The sequence below is a fragment of the Crocuta crocuta genome, unplaced genomic scaffold (genome assembly GCF_008692635.1).
Source record: "Crocuta crocuta isolate KB4526 unplaced genomic scaffold, BGI_CrCroc_1.0 scaffold56, whole genome shotgun sequence".
Taxonomy (NCBI): domain Eukaryota; kingdom Metazoa; phylum Chordata; class Mammalia; order Carnivora; family Hyaenidae; genus Crocuta; species Crocuta crocuta.
In genome coordinates, this window is record NW_027531334.1 from 1,429,245 (window position 1) to 1,452,480 (window position 23,236).

The 23,236-nt window shown below is 38.5% G+C and overlaps 1 long non-coding RNA gene across 4 annotated transcripts in view; it reads left to right on the plus strand.

Annotated features, from left to right (window-relative positions):
• The window catches only part of LOC144238104 (uncharacterized), a 531,162-nt gene that overhangs the window by 383,183 nt on the left and 124,743 nt on the right, over positions 1–23,236 (plus strand). The window lies entirely within an intron of this gene.

Consider the following 23,236-nt stretch of genomic DNA (forward strand, 5'->3'; position numbering starts at 1 on the left):
GAAAATCAACACTCTGACCACAATGGCTAGTATTAGCAGTGGAAACTCCTTCATACTATTTTGTTATTTTGGCCCTTTCTAGCTTTTAAATCCAAAGAATAGAAAGGGAAGAGCAAGAAAGCAGAAAGAGAAAATGGGAAATGGGAAGAGAAGAGATGGCACAGAGGGGTACAAGAGTTGCTTAGTGTAGGCCCTGCAGACCAAAAATTATTGTGTTTCTAACACTATTGATTTTTTCAGCAGCTGATATTTCAATCTGGGTGCAGTGTGTCTGTGAGTCTACGCACACTGTCAAGAAGAAATATGATAGTGTCTTAAAAGATTAATAATATCGCTGGTCCTCTGGAGGCCTGTCTTAATTCACTGGCCTGTTCCCTGGCATGTACTGTAATTTATCTAGTCTGATTTGAATAGCAAATGGCAATCGGCTGCCATTAGGGAAATGGGCATCATTCTTATTGATCCAGCATGGGCTGGATTTTATTTAAGGAGAACTGCAAAATGTTATTACCTTCAGGAGGAGAAGCTGAAAAGGGAGCTTTTCCCTCGTGTATTTTGGAAATGTTCTACCTTTAAAAGGGGGGAATGGATTGTGGATTTAAGAGAACAGAAGGAGATGATGATCCTATTGTGTGAACAGGGACATGTACAGGCTGTTTTCAGCATAATTGTTTACTAGCAGGAAAGAGTGCTCATGATTATGAGAAAGAAACCATGGCCTCAGAGGTTAGAACATGGAGAATTAGTCAGATCTAACCAGTTTCCTTGTCCAACTTTGTGAAAAGCCCCTAGTTGCTCAGAATTCATTTGTCAATCTGTAAAATGGGCTAAAAAATCTACTGGCCACATGTAAGGTTTGCTTAGTTTTTGTCTCACATCCTAAGAGCTTGGATAAATGGTGCTATGGAATAAAAGAGAAAAAACAAAGAGAGCCTATCTGACATTTGAGGGTGGGGTTTCAATATTTATTATTGTTCTTCACTTAGAACTCATGAAGGGACAGGTTATGTGCTGAGCGAAGCATGACAAACTAGCCTCATAATTCTCATTAACCATAAAAGGCATCTCTCAAGTTAACACTGAATATATTGACTTTAACATTCACCTGTTAGTGGCAGATCTAAACCCACACTTTTACTCCGTGCTACAGAATCAAGGAAAACTGTCAGCATTATGGTAGCAAATGTGGGAGACAGTTAGACCAAGTGTCTCTGCCTACCCCTGACCCCCTTTGTCACAGGGGTAGGGATTGAGTGCCAGTCCCATTAGAACTTTGGGAGATTTTCTGTGAAGGAGCACATGCACACCCACCCTCTCCCTCACCTCTTTCAGCAGTCTCTGAAGGGGAAAAGGTATGACAGAGGTGGCTAGAGGAAGTGCTCGTTGCTACTGAAATTCTTCTCCATTCTACCTCGGGTTGTTATGGAAAGAAACGATAATGTGCTACAGGAAATGGCCAAGTATAAAAGCAATAAAATAAATTGAAAATGACTTTGTTTTTTTGAGCGGCAGTAATTGCTATATGTTGTGATGTTTGCATAAGGAATTAGTTAATGTGTAGCAGAATGGCATGTGATACTTTTTATTTGCCTGATGACTATAGTCTCTGAGTGAATGACTTATTAAGGTTAATAAAGAAAAATTTGCTTGTGACTTGTAATGATCCAATTGCTAGAATTTAGCATCCCCTTATGCATTGTTGCCTAAAGGGGAGAAGGAAAAAAAAAACCCACACACATTAATGGCCGACTGGCTATGATTTTTTATAGTGGTGTGAGAACAAACAATGTCTTCTAAATTGTTGGTCTGTCTATCTTTCTGCCTGCCTGGGCAGGAACGTTATGGCTTTCTTAATTCTCCTGTGTGATTTATCATCCTAAATTCATTGTTTTGCATAACTCTGCTCAAAATGAAGAAATGTCATTATTTTGCAGCGAAAAAGTTGTCATTTGCATAATGCCTGCCATTAATTATTGTGAGACTAATGCAGTTGTTGATATTTTTAGGGCACAGTGGTACAGCCTGCACCTTGTATAATGTCATTCTGAAAACATTGGTAGTTAATAGGTGCCACAACATTGCACAAATGGAAAAGAAGATGATGAAGAAGAAGGGGACACAATGGAACAGGCTGTGATCTTTATTTAGCTTTTTTTTTTCCCCTGAAATGCTTGGTGAGGAAAGACTATAAAAGGAAGCGAATAGAGCAGGGAGCTGTGACATCCATGAGAACAAAGGGATTGAAAAGCAGAGGTTTTCTATTTAGGCTGAATTCGTATAACCTGGGTTCCAGCCAGTTTAATGGAGGAAGTTGTGTTCCTCTGCTTGGGCTTATCTACATCACCACAGCCCTGAACAGAATGTAGGGTTGGGCTTTTTTAAATCCAAGTTAGGACAAGGGCTTGCTCTGGAACATACTCATCTTGTGGGAGAGCTCTCTTAGTTAGCTTTTTCACTTGGCCAAAGTCAAAAGGACACGCCACAGTTTCATGGAAGACAGCTGAAGACCATGTTTCTCTCAGGTTGTGATACATCAGTCTGCTGTACTTCATGTATGACAGCATTGGTATCTAGAGCCATAGCTTTCTTTTTCTTCAAAAAGCAGAAGAATGCAGTTGTAGCATGTTAGTATGAATGTTTTTCCTACTGTTCCTTGCAATAGAACTAACTTTTGCATCTGATTCTTGAGGGCAAGAGCCTACCAAAGCTTTCTATTTCACAGGTAAATGAAAGTCAGTTATAAAAATTCGATCAGAGATGAAACTCATTACACTGAGTCTGGGAGGCATAAATATTACAAATGTACGTAACTGTTGATCTTTTTAGTCATGGGAGCTTAAAAAAAACAGGCTCACATCAAATAGAATTTTTTTCCTAATTTCACTGTTTCATGTGTATTATAAATTTAGATCTTTCCTCTTTATCATTAAATTTAAAAGACATAAAAGAAATGGAGCCTCAAAAGTAGGTCTAGTTACTAGGACTGACCAGAGATATTTAGAAAGAAGATATTGCCCTTCAGTGTTTAAAGCCTAGCATTGTAAACTCTGCAAAATGCAATACTTTTCAGACTGTAATCCAGATTCAAATGACTGTTCCTTACCCAGAAACTGACTACTATTTGGCAACTTCCTTAAATTCGGATGATGCATGTGAGGGGGCCACTGGGATGTGGAGGAAGCTGTGAGGGGCTGTCCCAGTTTGTCTTACAATAAAACCTCAGCAGAATTCAGGCTGGGATCCTTTTGTAGATCTCACTTTGGATTTTAGAATTTAATCTACATGTGTTCAGTTCTGGAATATGTAGAAAACACACATTCTGGGTTAGGAAAATTTTAATTCTCTGCAGTGACATCACCATCATAAATTACCACATTTGGGGTTGTAAAAAACAGATGAGTCCATGCGTCAATGGAGACCAGTCTCACTTTTCTCTTTCTTCTGGAGAGAAGGAAGTTGCCCTAACACCCCAAATTAATATCCTTTGACTATAATGAAATCAATACAAGTATACAATTTTAAAATACAAGAAAGAGGTCCAACATGGTAGGGGGTGGAGGCGGGGCCTGAACAGAAAATTAAACAAAGGGATTTGCACTTCATATAGTGTACTAGTAGAACACAGGCAGACTCATCCTTAATCCTTGCATGTTTGTGGCTTGGTAGCACCCAGGGTCTATCCTATTCTACATATATGTAAAAATCCTATGTATAGATACATACGAATACCTTTTAATTAAATTAACAAGTTATGTCATGATAAGGGACCAGCCCATCTTGGCTAACCCAGAACTTTCCCCATTTTAACAGTGAAAATCCCACATCCTAGGAGTCTTCTCAGGTAAATCAAGGCAGTTAATTACCCAAACCAAAAGGAATACTGATAAAGCCTATTGATTTAATAGTTGTATTTTTCATCTTATATTTGAAAAGAACCTATTAGGAACTATTTTTTATAGCATCCATTTGCTAAAGCATGTTACCTAACTATAGGAGAGTTGAGTAAAGAGGTGTAGATTTGCATGCATTGAGCGTCTAGCACTTTGATCAGCAATATTCTGGAAAGTAGCAGTCTCATAGTAAATAATCAGCATCAGCTCTGATCCCCTGTGTTCAGGAAATAATTTTAGAGCTCAAGTCTTCCATAGAAACAGGGTAGGAATCCATATGTTAGCTGGCATGATTTTCATCACCTAACATCTGATAATCATGTCAGACTGGCGTTCTTTAATACTCCCCGCTTCCTGCCAGGACTTCTAACTTCCCTATCCTTTGCTTTGGAGTTTTTCTCCTTTTACAGCCAGACATTCTGCTAAGAACTGAGGGTACAAGATGGATAAGACAGAGTCCTTCACAAGGAGTTTTTCAGTTTAACCTGTGAAGGGGGAAAAAAGCTGCAGAAATGAATTTTTCTATAGTATATGTCTAATTAAGGCAATTTCTTTAGTCACTAAAATCAGTTAATACTATTACAAAGCTCAAGACATAGAAGAATAGCACTTAAAAATTGTCATTGTTTATTTCATGGATCCGTTTGTTCATTTGTTTAATAAACATTTATTGAAGCTCTACTATCTGTTCAGCAGTGTTCTGAACATTGTGGATACAAGGATGAGTCATACTTGGTAGTTTTACAAAATAAAGAGTACAAAAGGATACTCCACATCCCCTCCAGATTGGGAGTTCTTCAAGTGCAAGATGGCCACATCAGCATTCCATGCCAGTCTAAGACACCAGGACCAGGGGGAAATTTTCCCTTCATAGACTCAGAGGAGACGTTATTTTTAGTTGACTATCTAATTTCACTTTAATTTTCCCAATAACTATATTCTAAAACCTGAGCTGTAGCACGTAGGTGGGTACCCAGATTGGCTTGCACAGTCGATGGAAAGAACAGAGGCGTCTGGGACAATATAGAGCAGCCACTGCACCATGCAGAATAAAAGTTTTCTATTTAAGGTTGATATGACTGGGATGAGATTTGGAACACTTTTTTCATCCAACTTATTCAGTCACTTAATATCTATCAACCACCTATAATGTTTCAGACATTGTTCTACTTACTGGGGATATACTGAAAAATTAACCAAAATCCTCTATGAAACTTTATAAAGAAGGTAGGAAAAACCAATAATTAAGCAAAAATATAGTATTTAAACTAATGACAAGATCTAGGGCAGAAACAAGGGAGGGTACAGGGGTAAAAAATAGGGATAGATGATGGAGAGAGTGTCTGTTGAGATAGGGCAGGTAGAAAAAGTCTCTCTGAGCTGGGGACATTTAAACAGAGATTAAAATAATGAGAAGGAGCTAAGCATGTGGTGATCAGGAGGAAGAGGATCTGGGGCAGAGGGAATACATATTATAAAGTAGGTAAGAACAAGGAAGAACAAGAATAAATGTGTGGCTCAAGTGGAGCAAGAATGATCATGTGGCTCGATATAGACCAGATCACAGAGGCCATGGTAAAGACTGACAGAAAGCTGTTAGCAGGTTTTCAAAAGGGTACATGCTCTAGTTTATAAATTAAAAGAGAGCTGTAGCTACTCTGGAAAATAGGCTTAAAGGGTCAAAGGTAGAGTAGGAAGGACAGTCAGGAATTACTGTGGGAGCCCAGTATGTGATGGAAAATGGCAGCAGGAAAGTAGTCCAATGCCAGATAATTGTAATGTAATTTGAAAGCAATTGCTGAGGGTCTTGATGTGGTATAGATTAGAAAGAGATACATCAGGTGTGGTGAGTCCCAGGTGTTTGCTCTGAGCAACTGGATGAATGACAACATCATGAACTCCGTGGAGTTGGGAGCTATGGGGGAAGTGGAGAAAAGAGCAGAGTTGGGGGCAGAGATAATTATGAATTGATTTGGGGCATGTTGACTTTGAAATTCTTGTCCAAATGAAGAAATTGAGTAGGCATTTGGATATAGACTCAGGAATGCAGAAGAAGAGTTAGTGCTAGAGCTGCAAACCCTTGCTTATCTTTTTTTTTTTCCACTTTTACATACATATTCTCTTTAGAATGTAAGCTTACAGAGTTCAAGGAGTGGATTCTGAGAAGTGTTTTAGGTAAATATGTATCCTCTATGTTGTTTGATGATGAATATACAGGTGCTACTTGCATTCATTCTGCTGCCTTTGGAAAGTCCCAAATGTATATATAGCAAAGAGGTCCCAACAAAAACATATGAACATGTCCTGAGGACTTAAATGGTTTATGATCTCACTGCGATGTAAGACAAACATAAAGTATTGTTTCCATAAGGATATAAGATAGAGTGGAAAACACATACTCTGTACTTTATTAACATCAGTGGAATACGTGTGAGTTAGAGGGCAGGTAAAACTGAACCCAAATTTGGAAGTAGGGAGAATTTGAACAGGTAGTAAGGAGCATACACAGTATTTCAGAGAGGGAGAAGTCAGGAGCAGATGCATGAAGACATAAATTATCTCTCTGGGGGGAAACCAAGAATGGAGAACAAGGAGAGGCACCTGGGTGGCTCAGTCAGTTAAGTGTCTGACTCTTGATTTCGGCTCAGGTCATAACCTCACGGTTCGTAAGAGTGAGCCCCGCATCGGGCTCTGCACTGACATAGTGGAATGTGCTTGGGATTCTCTCTCCCTCTCTCTGCTCTCTTCGTGTCTAAATAAATACATAAACTTAAAAATAAAGAATGGAGAACAAGGAGACTGGCCTGGCAAGAGCAGAGTTTTTGTGCTTGTGAAGTTAGGGGAGATGAATTTATAAAGGTTGAACTTGCCCAGTAGCACATTTTAGAATCACTTTTGGAGTTTTACAGTGTGGATGCCTGGATATAACTTCTGGAAATTCTGATTCTATAGGTCTTGAAAGGGCCCTGGCATTTGTACTTTTCACATGGAGCTTGTCCTGGAACATATCTATTTCCTTGCTAAAGCTTTGATTATTTCCTAGGGAAAACAGCCCTGTTGGGCTCCCAGGTAGCACTGCCTCCAGGCACCATTCTAGTACAGGCTCTCCAGTTAGCTCTTGTTTCCGAATGTTTACTCCCTACTTACGCAGAAATTGAAGAATGTAACTTTCTCTTTTAGTTATGCTATAGACATAAGTTGTTTTATTTTCTTTTCTTGATCTACATTACTTTTAGAGAATACTTGAAAATTTTAAATTTAGTTTGCTGCCATTAGCCAGCAGGAAACCAGAAGCCTGCAAATTCATTTCACAAGCAACTTCCTGTCTTAGTAGATGGTTGCCACACTGACATACATCACTTATACATCATTTTTTAATGCTTATTTTTGAGAGAGAGAGAGAGAGAGAGTGTGTGTGTGTGTTGGGGGATTGGGGACAGAGAGAGACAGAAAGAGAGAGAGAGGGAGAGGATCCTAAGCAGGCTCCATGCTGATAGCAGGCAACCCAATATGGGGCCCAAACCCACAAACCGTGAGATTATAACCTGAGCCAAATTTGGACACTTAACTGACTGAGCCAACCAGGTGTCCCCACTAATACATCATTTACACTTAAATTTATAATTCCATAGACTTGACATAGAAGCTTGTGGTGCTCTGCTTTAGCTCTTTGAAATTTCCATGGTGAAATCAGAAACTCAAGCTTAAAAAAGTATGTGTTTTACTTTCTGTTGAAATCTCAAAGTTTGGATGTCAGATATTATTCATATTATTATTTTATTTAAGAAATAGAAACTCTGTTTGCTCAGTGGTGGGGATGTGTTTTTGAGATATACATGGCACAATAAAGGAATACTGAGGAGATGTTCTGTTGAAACTATCCCAGGTCTGGGGCTGCTCCAGGGACCATTACAGCAGGGCTTCATGGAACTTCTGTAGTCCTGGTATCAGAACTTGGCTTTTCTTCACATCTCCACCCAGTTCTTCTCTTGGTACTAATAGACTAAATGTCCTTGTCGTGTTTTATGCCTTGAGATTACCTGTGGCCAGTTATGGCTTCTCCATTTTCTTTCTATTTTGTAGTCCCTTGAAGAGTAGCCTATGCCTGGTATAGGTGTACAGTTGAGTAAAAGCTGCAGAAAGAGCAGTATCTCTTAGAAGTAGCTGTGGGTGCCAGAAGCACCTTGATTATTACATCAAACACAGCAAGGGGAATTAGACGGCATTCAACTGAACTCCTTGCTTGGCCAAGCCTATGATGATTTTTCCTGAAGGAGGGACTCTAAGTTTCATGTATTCTCTATAGCATCATCATCTATGAAACAGATAATAGCATTGGTAAAACAAGCAAGGGTTTAGGAATCAAAATGGGCAAAAGTGGTATGCTGTGGGCTGAAGTAATACGACTTGATATGAATTACTATTATGAAGCCTGAATTGAAAGCAAAACTTATGACTTCAGGAGAAACAGATGTAGTAGCCCTGTTTTACTTCTTAAGATTCCATATCATTAACTCCCATAGACTATTGGAATTTTTTTCTAAGGAGAGGCCTAAGACTAAAATCCTAGACAACTAATAGTTTTTATTTAAGAGGTAAAGTATTTATTATAACTACATAAGATCTTTGAAAACAATACATAATATCTCTAAAAATGGGAAAAGGAAGACTCCTAAGCACAGGAATGCCTATAGAAAGTTACTTTTTAGGCCTTTGGGGAAGGAAATTATGTGTAGCTTACTATTTTAAGTAATATTTTGCTGTATAAATAATATGCTTTCATTATGGAAAAGTTCAAAAGAATTAAAACTTATTTAAAATTTTTCCTCCCAGAAAAAAAAAAAAAACAAAAAACTTTTTTCCCAGTCTTTTTCCACTATGTGTATACACATTTATCATTTTTAAAAAAAATATTTAACTTAGTGGGGTGCCTGGGTGGTTCAATTGGTTAAGCGTCTGATTCTTGATTTTGGCTCAGGTCAGAATCTCGCGATTTCATGGGTTTAGGCCCCATATCGGGCTCTGTGCAGGCCCTGCGCAGGACTCAAATCCACAAACTGTAATTTCATGACCTGAACCCAAGTCAGACACTTAACCAACTGAGCCACCCAGGTGCCCCTTTGGTTATTTCTTTTAGATAAACTACTAGATGTGAAAATTCTGGGTCAAGTAGTATTTCATATCTTTTTAAGTTTTTGATGCATTATTTGCTACGGTGCTCTCCAGAGAATTGTGCCAATTTTATTCTTTCAGTGGTAACATCTTAAAGTTTTCTTTTAAAAGAAGCTCCTTTTGGGGCGCCTGGGTGGCTTAGTCGGTTAAGCGTCCGACTTTCGCTTGGGTCATGATCTCGCGGTTCGTGGGTTCGAGCCCCGCGTCGGGCTCTGTGCTGACTGCCAGCTCAGAGCCTGGAGCCTGTTTCGGTCTGTGACTCCCTCTCTCTCTGACCCTCCCCTGCTCACGCTGTCTCTCTCTCTCTCTCTCTCTCTCCTAGAAATAAATAAAACATTTAAAAATAATAATAAAAAAAAATAAAAGAAGCTCCTTTTAAAGCTGTGCCATTACTTTTCTCAGGTTCCTATCTGGTTGACCAGTTAAAGTAGAGTCAACTCAACTCTTACCTCAAGGTTTTATTTAGAGTTATGGAAAGATTTTTGTACATCAGTAATGTTGCAAATGAGACAGTATAAGGAATGTAATCTGACAGTGGATTAGAATGCGTTCCTGTCTTGTGCCTGCTATGTGTAAGCATTCTGCTTTATCCTGGATAACAATCAGACAAAGAGGAAGGGAGCAGGGAGGGAGGAAGGGAAAAAGAAAGAAAGAAAAAGAAGGAGGGAGGAAAGAAGGAAACCTCTCTTATTTGGATTGAATGAACACTTACAATAATATGTTAGTCACTGAACTGAACATGCATGAGACATGAGTACTGCCCTCTGCCTTATAATTCTGTGCACCACGATTCATAAGGCGTAACATGAACAGTGGGCTCCTGGGGCATGCAGGACAGGCAGACTACAGGAGACCTGTGTCCGGCATTTGCAGGTGGATTCTGTGAATAAGACTTAGTATCTGTGGAGTCTGGGAGAAGGTGTGGTTTCGGTACATGTTTCAACTCTAGAATAATACAGAAAACTTCAGAGATTCCTGCAGGGGTACTTTGAGATCAGTGGTAGACTAGAAATAAGTGATAGGATGAGGAAAGAAAAATATCTCCTCGTTCCCGCTTCTCCCACTGTGTCCCCTCCAGGAGAGTTTGTGCCCCTGGGAGGGGGCCAGCTTCCTCCATGTGGTAGCTTTGGGTTCCTGAGGTTTCCACAACTGCTCAGGGAAGGGTAGGGCATGGATAGAGAGCCTGTTTTCTTGTGAAGACAACAGGCCAATATTCAAAAATGGGCCTCTCATGAATAATGAGAAAGGCTGCTGTGGACCTGGGACGTCCTGTAGTGTCGAGCATAGTGGTGCCAGTGCTGTTTGTCACATTGCAGGGAAGTGTGATGGGGGATGGGGATTGCTTGATTGAGAGTAAGAGAAGCCAGGGTTTCTATCCCACCATGCGGACCTTCCGACAGTTCCTTGGTTAGCTCAAACTGCTTTGCGTTAGAGGCACAATTGTAACAGTGACATAAAAATTCCAAATAGCCCTTCTGAATAGATACACATTTAGAAAATGCATAATAAATGACATATAGTGAAAATGTAAACAAGCCATTTAATAACATTTTAATGCTTGATTCTGATCTCTTAATTAAAATGTGCATAAAAGAAAACAATGGTGGAACATCTGTGTGTGTTATTGGGATAGCAGGATTTATGCTGCACCCTGGGCTTTTTTGTCCGCTTCTCAGTGTGTGTGCACACGTGGGAGGGTCTCCTCGTTGAGGCACAGTTCCCCACTGGAGCCCCACGGGGTCCGTGCTCCCACCCACCATCTCTCGGCAGTGGCTGCCTCTTCTCTTCTTTCTTCTTGTAGTAAATACTGTATGGCTTGTCCGCTGCTGAAATCAAACCATTCTCAGCATTTGATCTGAAAGCCACTCTTCACTCCACCCCTATAACCTGAAACCCTGACCTAACCCTGACTCACCCTTGTTATCTCAGCAGATGTACACAGCATTACCTAATGGTTTTGGCCTCAGTGCATAATCTCAAAGAGCTCTGGGGAAAGCATGGCCCTTTGTAACTGTGACCTTGCCACAGTTATTACCCAGCTGGACACTATGTGGTTTAGATGTTAAAGAGAGAAATTCTACTCACCCCTGGTGGTGATTTTTTAAAAATTATTATTCATCTGGGGGATGGATCTTTGACCTGCATTTGGCCCAATAGTTAAATGAGAGTAGCCACATCACAAAAATCAAGGCTTACTAAGTGCTTTCAGATCATCCAGTGAAAATGTTACACTCTGAAATGTTCATTTCTATTGTTACTTGGAACACACCTGATCACCGAAAAGTTGGTCTATGATTAAACGAGCATAAAAAGTACCTTACTTCTTCTTTTACTCCCCAAAGAATTGTGTATCATTTATACAATGGAAAAACACAGCCAAAAGGTCTTCTTAAACATATAATAATTAATATTTAATGGCCTCCTTTATGAGGGGGACGTTGCTGTGGGACTACCTCTAATCCTTACAATGTTCCTGTGAAATGAGTGGTTTTATTCTTCAGTCCGCAGGTAATGAAACTGACATTCAGATCCATTTAAGTGATGCACCTAATCTATATTGTTCATTGGTGGAAGACTTGGGATTCAAGTTCAAGTCTCTCTCTCTCTCTCTCTCTCTCTCTCTCTCTCTCTCTCTCTCTCTCGGCCATAATCCTACCATAGTATCAGGCCCTTTCAATGCTAGCTCCCATTTCCTGGAGACAGTAGCTAGATGGTGTTCTGAAAGAGTTAAGCCAAATGCACCCTGTTTGTGACAAATGTCTGAAACTTGTTTTTATAACTTGGATTTAATTCACAAATAAAGAGTAATTATCAATATGTCACAGATGAAGAGCTGCATGTATGGATCAGTGCAATTTCTGTTCCTTGGCTTATAGATGCAGTATGCCCCCAGGGAGTTTCACAAACCCACATGGCATCTCCTAGTGCTGGGCTCTGTGTAAGCTGAACAACGTGTAAAACTCTGTGTGTTGGGATAGCTCACAACTGGTTACTATCTGAAGAAATCTGTATAAAATTACCATAGAAATGGTTTCTTTTCTGAATTCTTAACACTTCTTTGGGGGTGAAATACCGTTTTTTGGTATTGGCTTTGGATTGTTTGATAGATATTTATATTTGGAGGTGTTGTCCCAGGAGAAGACCAGGGGGTACAGTACCCTCCCTTTGGCTTCTTGTGCCTCTCTTTCCCATCTGATTCAATTTTATCAGTTTTCCATAATCTTTTGATGGAAAGGACATAAAATGTTCGTAGACTAGGAGTTTTTAAGACTTTAGATCACATAAGACTACCTGTGGGGTGATTTGGGGGGCTTTAATTTTACATGTTTCGGTTTTCTATCAGAGGGTTTGCACTGGATAGGGGGGATATAGATCTCACTCCCCTTTGTTTTTTCCTCAGTTGGAGAGGACCTCTGCTTTAGGCTTATTATGTGTCCTGAAACAGATTTATATGATGCTTAGGCTGTGGTACGGGAGTGGGGGGTTCATAAAGGCGTTCAGATGTGTATTAAGGAAAACATCATGATCTAGTGGGAACAACACAAGTGTGGAGTATCACGGGAGCTCAGCTTCTTTGCTTCCTAGGTCTGTAGCTTTGAGTGAGTTATTCAGCAGTCAGGCCTCAGATGTTTTATCTGTAAAATGGACATGAACAAGAATATCTACTTTATAGGGCTATTGTGCAGACTAAATGACATAGCACATTTACAACATTTGGAACCGGGCCTGACTCTCATTGAATGTTGGCTGCTTACATTTCATGCAGCAAAGAAAGGGGAAAATAGGAAAAGAGCAGAAATTGGAAGGCAATATTGGGTTTGTGTAAAATGTTATCATGATTTTAAGTCAGCATTATAGAGCATTTCTCTAGAAGGCAGAGTCCTGGGTTCTGTCTCCAGGTCTGTTGCTAGAAAACTGTCAGACCTTCTCTCTCAGCGTCTCTGTTTCCTCATCTTAAAATGAGTAAGTCAGGGGCACCTGGGTGGCTCAGTCAGTTAAACGTTCGACTTCAGCTCGGGTCATGATCTTGCAGTCTGTGAGTTCAAGCCCCCACATTGGGCTCTGTGCTAATAGCTCAGAGCCTAGAGCCTGCTTTGGATTCTGTGTCTCCTCTGTCTGCCTTTCCCCTAATCACGTTCTGTCTCTCTCTGTCTCTCGAAAATGAAAAAAAAAATATTTAAAAAAATGAGTAAGTTAGAATGCATGCTCTCTATTTAGCTGTATAGTTTCACTTTCTGAAGATTTTTCTCCTTCCCAGAGTAGTCTATGGCTGTCACTCCTGAGTGTGTAAGTCTCAAAGGCCAACAGCCAAGTATCGAAGACAGGCCTATTGTTAACATACGCTTTTCCCTGTACCCTATGTTTACATGTACATTTATGTTCTTGGTATATTTGTCATGTGTCTGAGTATTTATGCACCTGCATGCTTGTTGAAATAAGCACACTAGCATACATTCATACAGTTTTGTGGGTATGTGTGTTTATATATAACCTATATATATACAGTATGTGTGTATATATATAAATATATGTCTGTGTGTATGAGAAACAGATGCACTGTAGGCAGATAAAGCAGATAAATATAGATCCAAATAGAAGCAAAGCATATAAATATAGACGTTATATAGAGTGAAAGCAAGCAGATCAGCACCATTTCATTATTGCTTGAAGTCTTTGTAATAAAAGAGTTGAAAATCAGTAACTGACATTGAAATTATTGATTGAATGACACTGTCAGATCAGAAGGCACTCTGTAAGGTAAGAAAATAACCTGTCTTTCAACTTTGAGGAGCAATTAGCAGGAAGATTTGTTACTTTTAATTATTTGATTTATGAAAGTTTTTAGATGCTATGTAGTGTGATTTTTTTTTAACAGTACAGTTATGTCACCTTTCCTAAAAATACTACCAGACAACAAGAAATAATACACAGGGAAAGAACACCTATCCAAGTCCTGAGAAAGGACTTGATGAAGGTGACAAGATCCCTTTTGTTTGCAGGCTGTGACTGGCAGCCCCTTCCTGTTCCTAGGTTCTGACAGATGAGTTGGTTTCATTCTACATTATTTTTCACAAGCCCTTTGAAGTCTCTAAGGAAACTCACCTAAGGGAGATATTTGAAGCACAAGGCCAAAGTCACCATTGTTGAGTTATTTTTGTGGGGATGCTTGCAATTGTGTTTAGTGAGTGTGTTGTGTGAGTAAAACTGGGCTCTCCCATCTGTTACTTTCATGTCACTGTTTTTAACCAGTCAAAATAATTGTTTGTGAGTTTTTGCTTTATTTTGTTTTGTTTTAGTGAAGAGGGTATTGTGAGTTATTTTTAGCAGATTTGAGTTAACTGTAATTTTTTTTAACATTGCAAGTTATATCTTGGTCATGCATTTAAATACTATTCAAAAATAAGGAGTGCCTCCTATTTTCCCTCAAATCTCATCTGTTTCCTTAAACAGATCGCATCTCTTCTTTGGCTTTATTGTAAAACCATCCAGAGAAGCTAAAATTTGAAGAAAGTCCTTGAAGTTGTGCAGATACAAATCTTCCTTTTGCCTGAGCAAAACTGTCAAACTTGTTGTTGTTTCTTTTTCTGTTGTTTAGTTTACTGTAGCTTTTCCTTATAAGGATGAGAAAAGAAGGCCAGGAAGATGCTCTAGTTCTCTTCTCTTTCGTGCTTCTGCTAAGCCAGAAGTTAGTATTTCTTCCTTCCTGCTTCCAATCAAATTTAGACTTAAAGTGGAAGAGGAGAGAAGGACAAAGAAAAGAATGTATTAAAAGTTGAAGAATAAATGTGTGCTGCCTAAAGAATTATTAATTCATCTTTTCATATCTGTTTGACTGCTTACTTTGTTGTAAAGTTCTTCACCAAATTAGGGTTTTAAAAACATATTTGAAACATGTCCCAAGGGTCTTGAGAATAGTACATCTCTCACACACACACACACACACACACACACACACACACACACACACACACTTCTTTCTTTGTTCTTTCCTTTTTCTCCTGCCTTAACATATTTATTGTTTAGCTATTGTCAAGTACTATATATAGTAAATTACCAGAAACTTTGGCAAGGAAAAAATTATATACACATACACACATATCATATATACCCGTATACACACATACACACAGTCATTAAATTGTTATATATTAATCATCTCATTTGATATGCATTTTATTTTTTAAACTATTAACTACTTTAGTATAAATCTTTAAAGGGATTTTTATAAACACTCAAATGTCTGATTTAAAGATTCCCAGGAAATTATGCATTTTCTTATCTATGACCAAAAAAAAAGCATTTTCCAAATTACATTTAGAAAACAGGGATTTATCGGAACCAAGAGCAAATTAAGAACCTGTTTCTTTTTAGGAGTCATTTACCCTTCCCACCTCCTACTTGGAGCATGTGGTGGCTCTCATCGTTGGCACAAAGGATTTTTTTTTTTTTTTTTTTTGGCTGGATGACTTCATATTCTGCTCCTGGCTCTGTGGCGCTTTATATAGGACCTGTGGGCCTGGGAGTCAAACAGGTCCTGATCCTCACCTGCACAACTTTTTAATTAGCTCTGTGTCCTTTAAGCAAGTTAGCTAACAGTCCTGCAACTAGGTTGGTAATCTCTGAAACTTAAGCCAATCTTATTTACTTTATAAGGGGTTTGCATTAAATGGAATAATGTTAATGAAGTACAGGGCATGTAAGATGTACTAAATAAATGCTAGTTTCTTCCTGGCCTATTAATTTTAATGTGTGTCTGTGACTTCCTCTTCCTGTTCCTCCTCACCACTGTGAGCATCCTACTGCAGCCATTAGACACCAGGGCCAATGCCAGAGAAGTAGAAACAATGGGGTTTAAAAAATTACTGATTATCCAGCGCCCATCCTAAAAATGGGTGTATGAGGTAAGAGATCTAAGGAAACCATTAGGATTCCTGGCTCCTATAATTATAAGTGTTTCTGGTTAGCTAACAAGAGTGAAAGTTTTCAACACAGCATTGCCAAAATCCTATTCAGATCAATAAAAGGGAAGGAAATATCTATCCAAGTGATGTACGTTAAACCTTTCAAAATAATAGGGTATCTTTTTTTTACTTCTCATTCATATACCAGGCTAATGTCCTTCATTCTAAAGTGCATGTTGTTCACCTCAACTCACTGTACGTTAGGCTCCTTAATTAGCACCTGCTCTTTTTTGGGAAAGGTATGTGGTCAGAATCCAATGTCATTGAAATTTCTGAATAGTTGCTTTATGTTTTCTCTTTTAAGGAATAGGGAGGGAAAAAATACTTCCCACTCTAAGATATTTGGAGCTGTGTGTCAGCTTAGAGCTGATCGTTTTAGCTGAATTGTAAACCCTATAAGAGTCAACGTTTATAAAAGAAACAATGACACAATCTTAATTACAGTGATTCTGGCAGCAACATTCCTGTTATCCAGGGACCTCTTTCTCATGTCCAACTTCTCTTTTAACCTCCTCAGACTTCACTTTCTGTGTAGCTGCAATCTTTGTATGCAACTCTTTCTGAGTTTTTTGTTTTTTGGTTTTTTTCGTTTTTTTTGGTTTTGTTTTGTTTTTGAATTGAGAGAGTTTGGCCAGTATCATGAAGCCGCATTAAGCCACTAGGATTTCTCCAGACATGCTCCTGCTATGCCATAATCTGTCCCCAAATAATTGTTTTTGTGGAATGGAAAGAAAGAAAAGGGAAAAGAAAGGTGACCTGGTGTGGTGGAAAATGAGTGGTCTGGAGATCCCTCGTGATAGGAGGCTCCAGTCTCATTGGCCATGCAGGGCTCTACAGCTGTATTATCCTATGACAAAGCCTACAAGATGTCTGTATCCTGTTAAACATTTTATTTCTTAATTTGAATATATACCAAAGGTCTGTTTATTGTATATTCTTACATTTAAATTTTCTCTTCCTTTATGATTTCTGAGGCTCTGAAAACAATGAGGTGCTCATTGTTAATGAGGCTTTCATTAACAAAACAATGATTTTTATGAGGAAGAGTAATAAATAAAAATTGGTTCTCCAGATGCAAAGTGAGAGAAAGGAAAGCATTTGAGGTCAGGAATGGCCAAGAGTAAGCTAGAAACAGAGTTAAAAGTACTGTATCCAAAGATTGAAAGAAAAAGAAGAAGACAGGAAAGAGGAGGAACAATTAAAGATAAAAAATGAAGTACAAGATAGTTTTAAGGTGAACATTGTTACATAATGTAAGGATTGCTTATAAAAGAATCATTTCAAATCTTTCTCTACAGCATTTAAAATAAGATATATCCTGAAACTAATATTACGCTACATGTAAACTAACTGGAATTTAAATAAATACTTTTTTAAAAAGAAAGAACAGGCTAAAAATAAATATCTAAAAATAAAATAAAGATTCAATTTATACAACATTAACTTATTCTATGCATGAGGAAGTAAACTGTGAGTTATAGATAGTAGGCCCAGCTTTATCTCAACATATATGTCCCTGAGAAAATTACCTTTGAAGCTTCAGAATCATCATAAATAAAATAAGGGATCCAGCAAGTTCTCATTCATGTTTATTAAACATGAATCTCATGCATTAAATGAGATATAGCACAGGGGATGGTCTTGTCAACACACTGCCAGAATACTTACTTAAGGAAGTTTCTGAATTTGATTAGATTATATCATTGATCAAAGTTTAAAAAAAAAAAAACTTCTTGAAGGTTTTGACTGAAATGTATATGCCTTGTCCTGGGTGACTTAGCTGGTAGCCCCACTCTCCAAAAAGCACTACGGCTGCCACTGCCAAACACACTTTTAGTTGAGTCTTCAACTGGGATTTCTGAGAGATTGTCCATGCGACTCTTCCTCTAATGGTCTCATTCTCCAATTAACTGAAAGATGGCATTTCTGACTTTGTAATCCAGAATTTTTGTTCGTATAAAACTCCTGTTTAACCAAGAAAATGGAATCCAGTACATTCTTGGTTGCCCTGCTATTAATTTAAATTTGCATAACCTAATCAAAACTCAACCTGCCTTGCCCTTCAACAAAAAACTATATTCTCTCCCATTACTAAATGGCTACATTCTTCTCAGTATTTTTTAAAAGGTGAATTACGTTGATATCCCATGACTTTCCCTTTAGAATGTGTCCATGGAAATTAAAATGGACTTTTCTGTGCCCAAGACTGAAATGAAAAATAGTCCAAAAGGGTTGGTGGATATGAACATGAAACTTTACTGATGCTATCAGCATTATAATTTTTGTTAAGCTTTTTTCCAATAAAATGGAACTGAAGTCAACTGTCCCCAAATAACTGCCTGATTCTTTCTCTATATCATCCTTTTGTGTCTACAGATAAATGATAGAGAAATAGAGCTTAAGATTGCCTGTAAGTCATTGGAATATGTTTTTCTAAGGCATTTCTAGTTACTTCGCCTGCAGTGATGTGTCTCCTATAATCATTTTACTGTTTTGACAAACACTTCCTTGGTGGAGAGAATGTGCCAAACACTGTGCTAAGTGCCCAGCATTCAACCACGTGCACATGGTCATCAAGGGCAAATGGATGGAGTAGGCATCTATTTAATATTGAATAAGCTAAATTGGGTAGAGGAGATCATTGGACGATCATAAATGAAACCTCACACTCTTGTTCTTTTTTTTTTTTTGATGACCTCATGTGATTTTTCCCAGTCACTATTTACAAACCCACATTCAGAAAGGAAATTAGCTCCCTGCCTTGCCCTAGATCTGGCTTCTAATAAAGAGAATTTCAATTTATCTTCCTCACATTAGTAGTTGTTCTCAGCCATAGGAGGGCACTAAGGTACAGGAAGGTCCCATGCCTAGCAGCAGAATCAACTTCACCCTTACTTTCTGGCCTACGATTTGGGAACTCACTGTACAGCAGAGGAAACACTGAGGACTGGGAATGTCTGTCATCATCCTGATCAAAAGTTATATTTTGAGTGCTCTCCATGTGCATAATATAAGAAATTATTTAAATTTTTTTTCAAGTGTTGTTCATCAGTTTAGAATCTTTCCTCCTCCTTCCCATTTCTCTTTGATTATCCTGTCTTAGGCAGTTCTGTGGAGCCAAATAATTTGTGGCATATCTTCTTCCAAAGCAAAATAGTGACCTAATCAAAGATTTCTAAATGCATCCTTTATGCAATTTTCAAAGGAGATGCGTAGAGTAGGACATATTTCCCTTTGCTCCGTGTGTCTTTCAAATAATATCTATGACTCGGTAAACCAGTCTGACCATCACATTGGCTATCATAGATACAGATTCCCAAATGCACAGAGAGAATCATAAATAAGTGCATACGGAGAAGTGTGACAGTTTAGTGGAATAGCTTTCAAGTCATTTGACACGTTAGTACTTTTCAGACATTCACCTGTCAGTAATCTTCATTAGAAATAAGATTGGTGGGGCGCCTGGGTGGCTTAGTCGGTTAAGTGTCCGACCTTCGCTTAGGTCATGATCTCGCGGTTCGTGGGTTCNATTGGGGTCACTAGCGCAAAGTCCGTTTTTCTGAGACCAGAACAGCAACCAAAAGTCAGAGCTAGAGGGAGTAAGAATGAAACTCTTCTGGACATTAGAACTGTTTTTCTAAATGAGCTTTCTCTCTTTCCTCTGTTCCTCTTTTTTCCCCCTTCCCTTTGCTTCCTTCCTTTTTCCTCCCTCCCCCTCTCATTCCTTGCTTTTGAGTGCTATGAATTCATTAGATGGCATAGTGTAAATCAATAGTAAACGCTAACCGCCTACTCTGTACTCAGTTACGCAACATCACATAACCAGTACACAGAGACAAAAAGGGAAAAAGCACACACAGCCTTTACATTCAAAAGCTCTTGCATAATTTTACTTTTCCACAGCCAAAAAGAAAAAAAAAGGAAATAACAGATGGGGAAACTTACAGTTTTTTTTTTTTTTCCCTTTTCTCAGACTGTTGAGGAGGGAGTTAGTTAACATCCGTGGCCATTTCTAGTTGCCCTAGGCTGCAGCAAAACATCCCATAATTGTCAGTGCCTTAAATGGCTTTAAAACAGGATTTTGTGACCCTCCATGATGTGGTGAATTTTCCAAGTAATATAAGACTGAAATTATTCTGAGGTGTTTAATGCTGACTTGGTTTTTACTTGTTTTGTGAAAATCAACAACATTTAAAGTATGAAATGAATTTTAAAATAGAGGATAAGGAAGACGGCTGTGTGCGTGCGTGTGCGTGTGTGTGTGTGTTTTCATTTTAAATGTATCCTGATGTAATATTTATGTAAAATACCAGTTATATAAACCCTGTCTTTCTCTCGCCTTTTACTTTGGGGGTTGTATAAAGCTCTCATGTTTTTTTTTTTCTTTATGACAAACTACATTCAAACTCCAAAGTCTTCATGAAAGAGAAAACATCTAGATGCTATTGCACAGACACTTAATTCAAACTTCCTATAGAATTCATCCCCTAAATAACAGTTCCACTTAAAAACTTGCAGTTTCAGGAATTTTCCTTTTAACTTTATGTCACACTATTCCCTGGAACACTTTGGATCCATTGTCCACCTTTATGTCTCCCATTCCCTTTGTAGCCCTTTACTCCTTTCTCACACCCCCGTGTTTTTACTGCAATAACTGCCTTCCCAGCCTGAGTGGGAACACAGTGAGATTTGTGTGAAGTTTATCAGTCTTCCTTCCCTGTTATAATATTTTATTTCATTTGATGGACTGGTGTCCTCTGGGAATCAGACATGCTCCTGATGAGGGAAATTGGAGGACTTGGTTTTGTTTTATTCTTCCTTTTGAATTTCTACCTATTGAATAGTTATAAAATGGATGCCAAAATGGTAGAGAGCACCTGACTAGGCATTGTTAGGGATCTGCTAGAGGAAGGTAAGCACAGGTGTATGAGGGGTACTGCTGGTGGTAGTTCTGATCGTTCTTAATGCAGTCTGTGAGAAGGGGAAAATGGTCAGGGGAGAAGGCAGACGAGAGTAGAACTCTTAAGACACTTCACCTCCTTGTGTTTAAGGTCAGTGACGTTGCTCTAGGTCATTCTTCTCTTCCAGATGGAAAAGGCAGATGAAATTGGTTCATTTGATTTTACTAAAGGTAAGAGATGAGCGTTCCTTCACTTAAAGAAAAAAAAAGATTTAGGCTATTTCCTAGTTTGTTTACCTTTCTCTTATGTGTTAGCTATTAAATTTATGACTACTTTTGTATGGAAAACTCTGGTGCATAAAGATAAAAATCAAAACCAGGAGAGTTTTGTCTGGTTTTTCAGGTTTCATTGCCTGAATGTGTCTCTCTTACAACAACCGAGTGATCAAGAGGATTGGGATTATCATGTCTCTGCATCTCTGATGACATGAGGGCGTCTTTACTTGTCTTAATGAATCATGAGTAAGCTAGTCTATTAGATATTTATAAATACACCTCCTGGTTTTTTCCTTAAACACAATCGATAGCTCAGGTAGCTTTGTTTGTGGAAAAATAATGAAAGTCGATCAGAATAGTCTTTCACCAGGAAAATATACTCCTATGTATATATTTTTTCCTAAGTGTCCCTCTACATGTGTTACAGTTGGGTTTAGATTCCAGTATGCAGTTCATTTTGTATATACCTGCATCATGTAAAACATCATACTTTATAATACAATTTGACCATGATTATTCCTCTGTAACCAGCACTTATTTTTGGTGTACACACTCTGTATACAGGGAGCCATTTTGTGTACCCTGATTTTCAAATGGCTTGCCTGGATTTAAAAGACAACTTAGAACTCTATAGATGAGCATTTTCTTGGTTGTCAAAATAGTTGGAAGCATGCATTATAAAAGAAATCGAGGAAAATATGTTGAAGTGAAACATCTTTGAACTTTTTTTTTTGCCTGTTTCTCAGAATAGTTTCCACTCCCTGAACCATACTTAGGGCAGAATTGACCTTCCAGCATCCAGCGGCTGCCAGCTAATTCTGTTCAGCCCTCATTTTCAGTTGTATGTAACCAGTGCCCTGGAAGCAAATAGACTACTTCTCGTTTTTCTTTTGTAATATGGGATCCAGGCTGAGAAGGGCTAACAGGCCTACACTTTCTGTTCTCAGGACCTGCAAGAAGCTAGGGAGAGTTTTAAACATTTTCCCATTTTTCAGAAGTCCTTCACAACACTTTCAACCTAACTTCTCCTTGCTGTTGGCATTAGTAATAGATATTTTTAAATGTTGTGACAAGAACCTTAGCCACTGATCTACCTTTCCAAACTTACTTACCTTTCCAGAATTTCTCTAGTTGTGCCTGGCATATAGTAGCCCCTTCATAAATATTTTACCATGTTTTTATGAGCTGGTGAGGGACCTGCTTTGGCAGTTTCCTACCAGTGCTTATGCAGGTGAGCAGTAAGCCATCAGAGGAATAAAGGGGTAAAATGAAATCAGATGCAGCCCTCTTCAAGTCCCAGCACTGGATGGATCACCCCATTTTATAAGAAACCCATTATCCTGTTTCTGTCTTTCTTTATAAAAGTAGCAAATTGCAGAAGGCAATTTTGTGTGTTTCCTAGAGGTCCTTTCAATGGTCAGTGCTGCATAGAACAGAGGGTCATTTAAAAAACATAATTTTTGGCAAGCTACTTTGGTGGTCCTCATTAACTTTCATATGCAAATATGTTAGGAACTTAGGAAATTCTGGGTCTCAAACATATTCCTCTTGTACTCTGCCACAGGGTCCTTTGAACCTTGGCTTTCTCATTTTTCCAGGACAATTATTTTTTAGATGTCTTTTATTTATATGTCTTACAATGATGAGTATAGACAAATGTATATAAAGTTTTTCTTTTGCACAGTGTTTCATTACTTTTAGTTGCAGTAATTCCAGATCTTTTTAAATCTATTTTGGCTTCATTTAGTTACGCTGGTTATTTTCAAGGATTCATTGTGGTGGTGGTGGCGATATTGGGGGTGGGATGTGATCTCTGGTAAACCATCTATGGCTTTTAAATTATGAAAGCAGAGGAAAAACAAGCATGTGGAATTATTGATAGACTGCTGCTCGTTAGGGAAGCAGTTTTTAAAATGCAGATTATATAATATTGGGGGATTTCGTTGCTCCACAGTAGAAGCTTTTTAAATGTTAATTTGGGGTTTGTTTTGTTGCTCTGTGACTTAGCATAAAAGGTTTTGGTTTTAAAAGGTTTC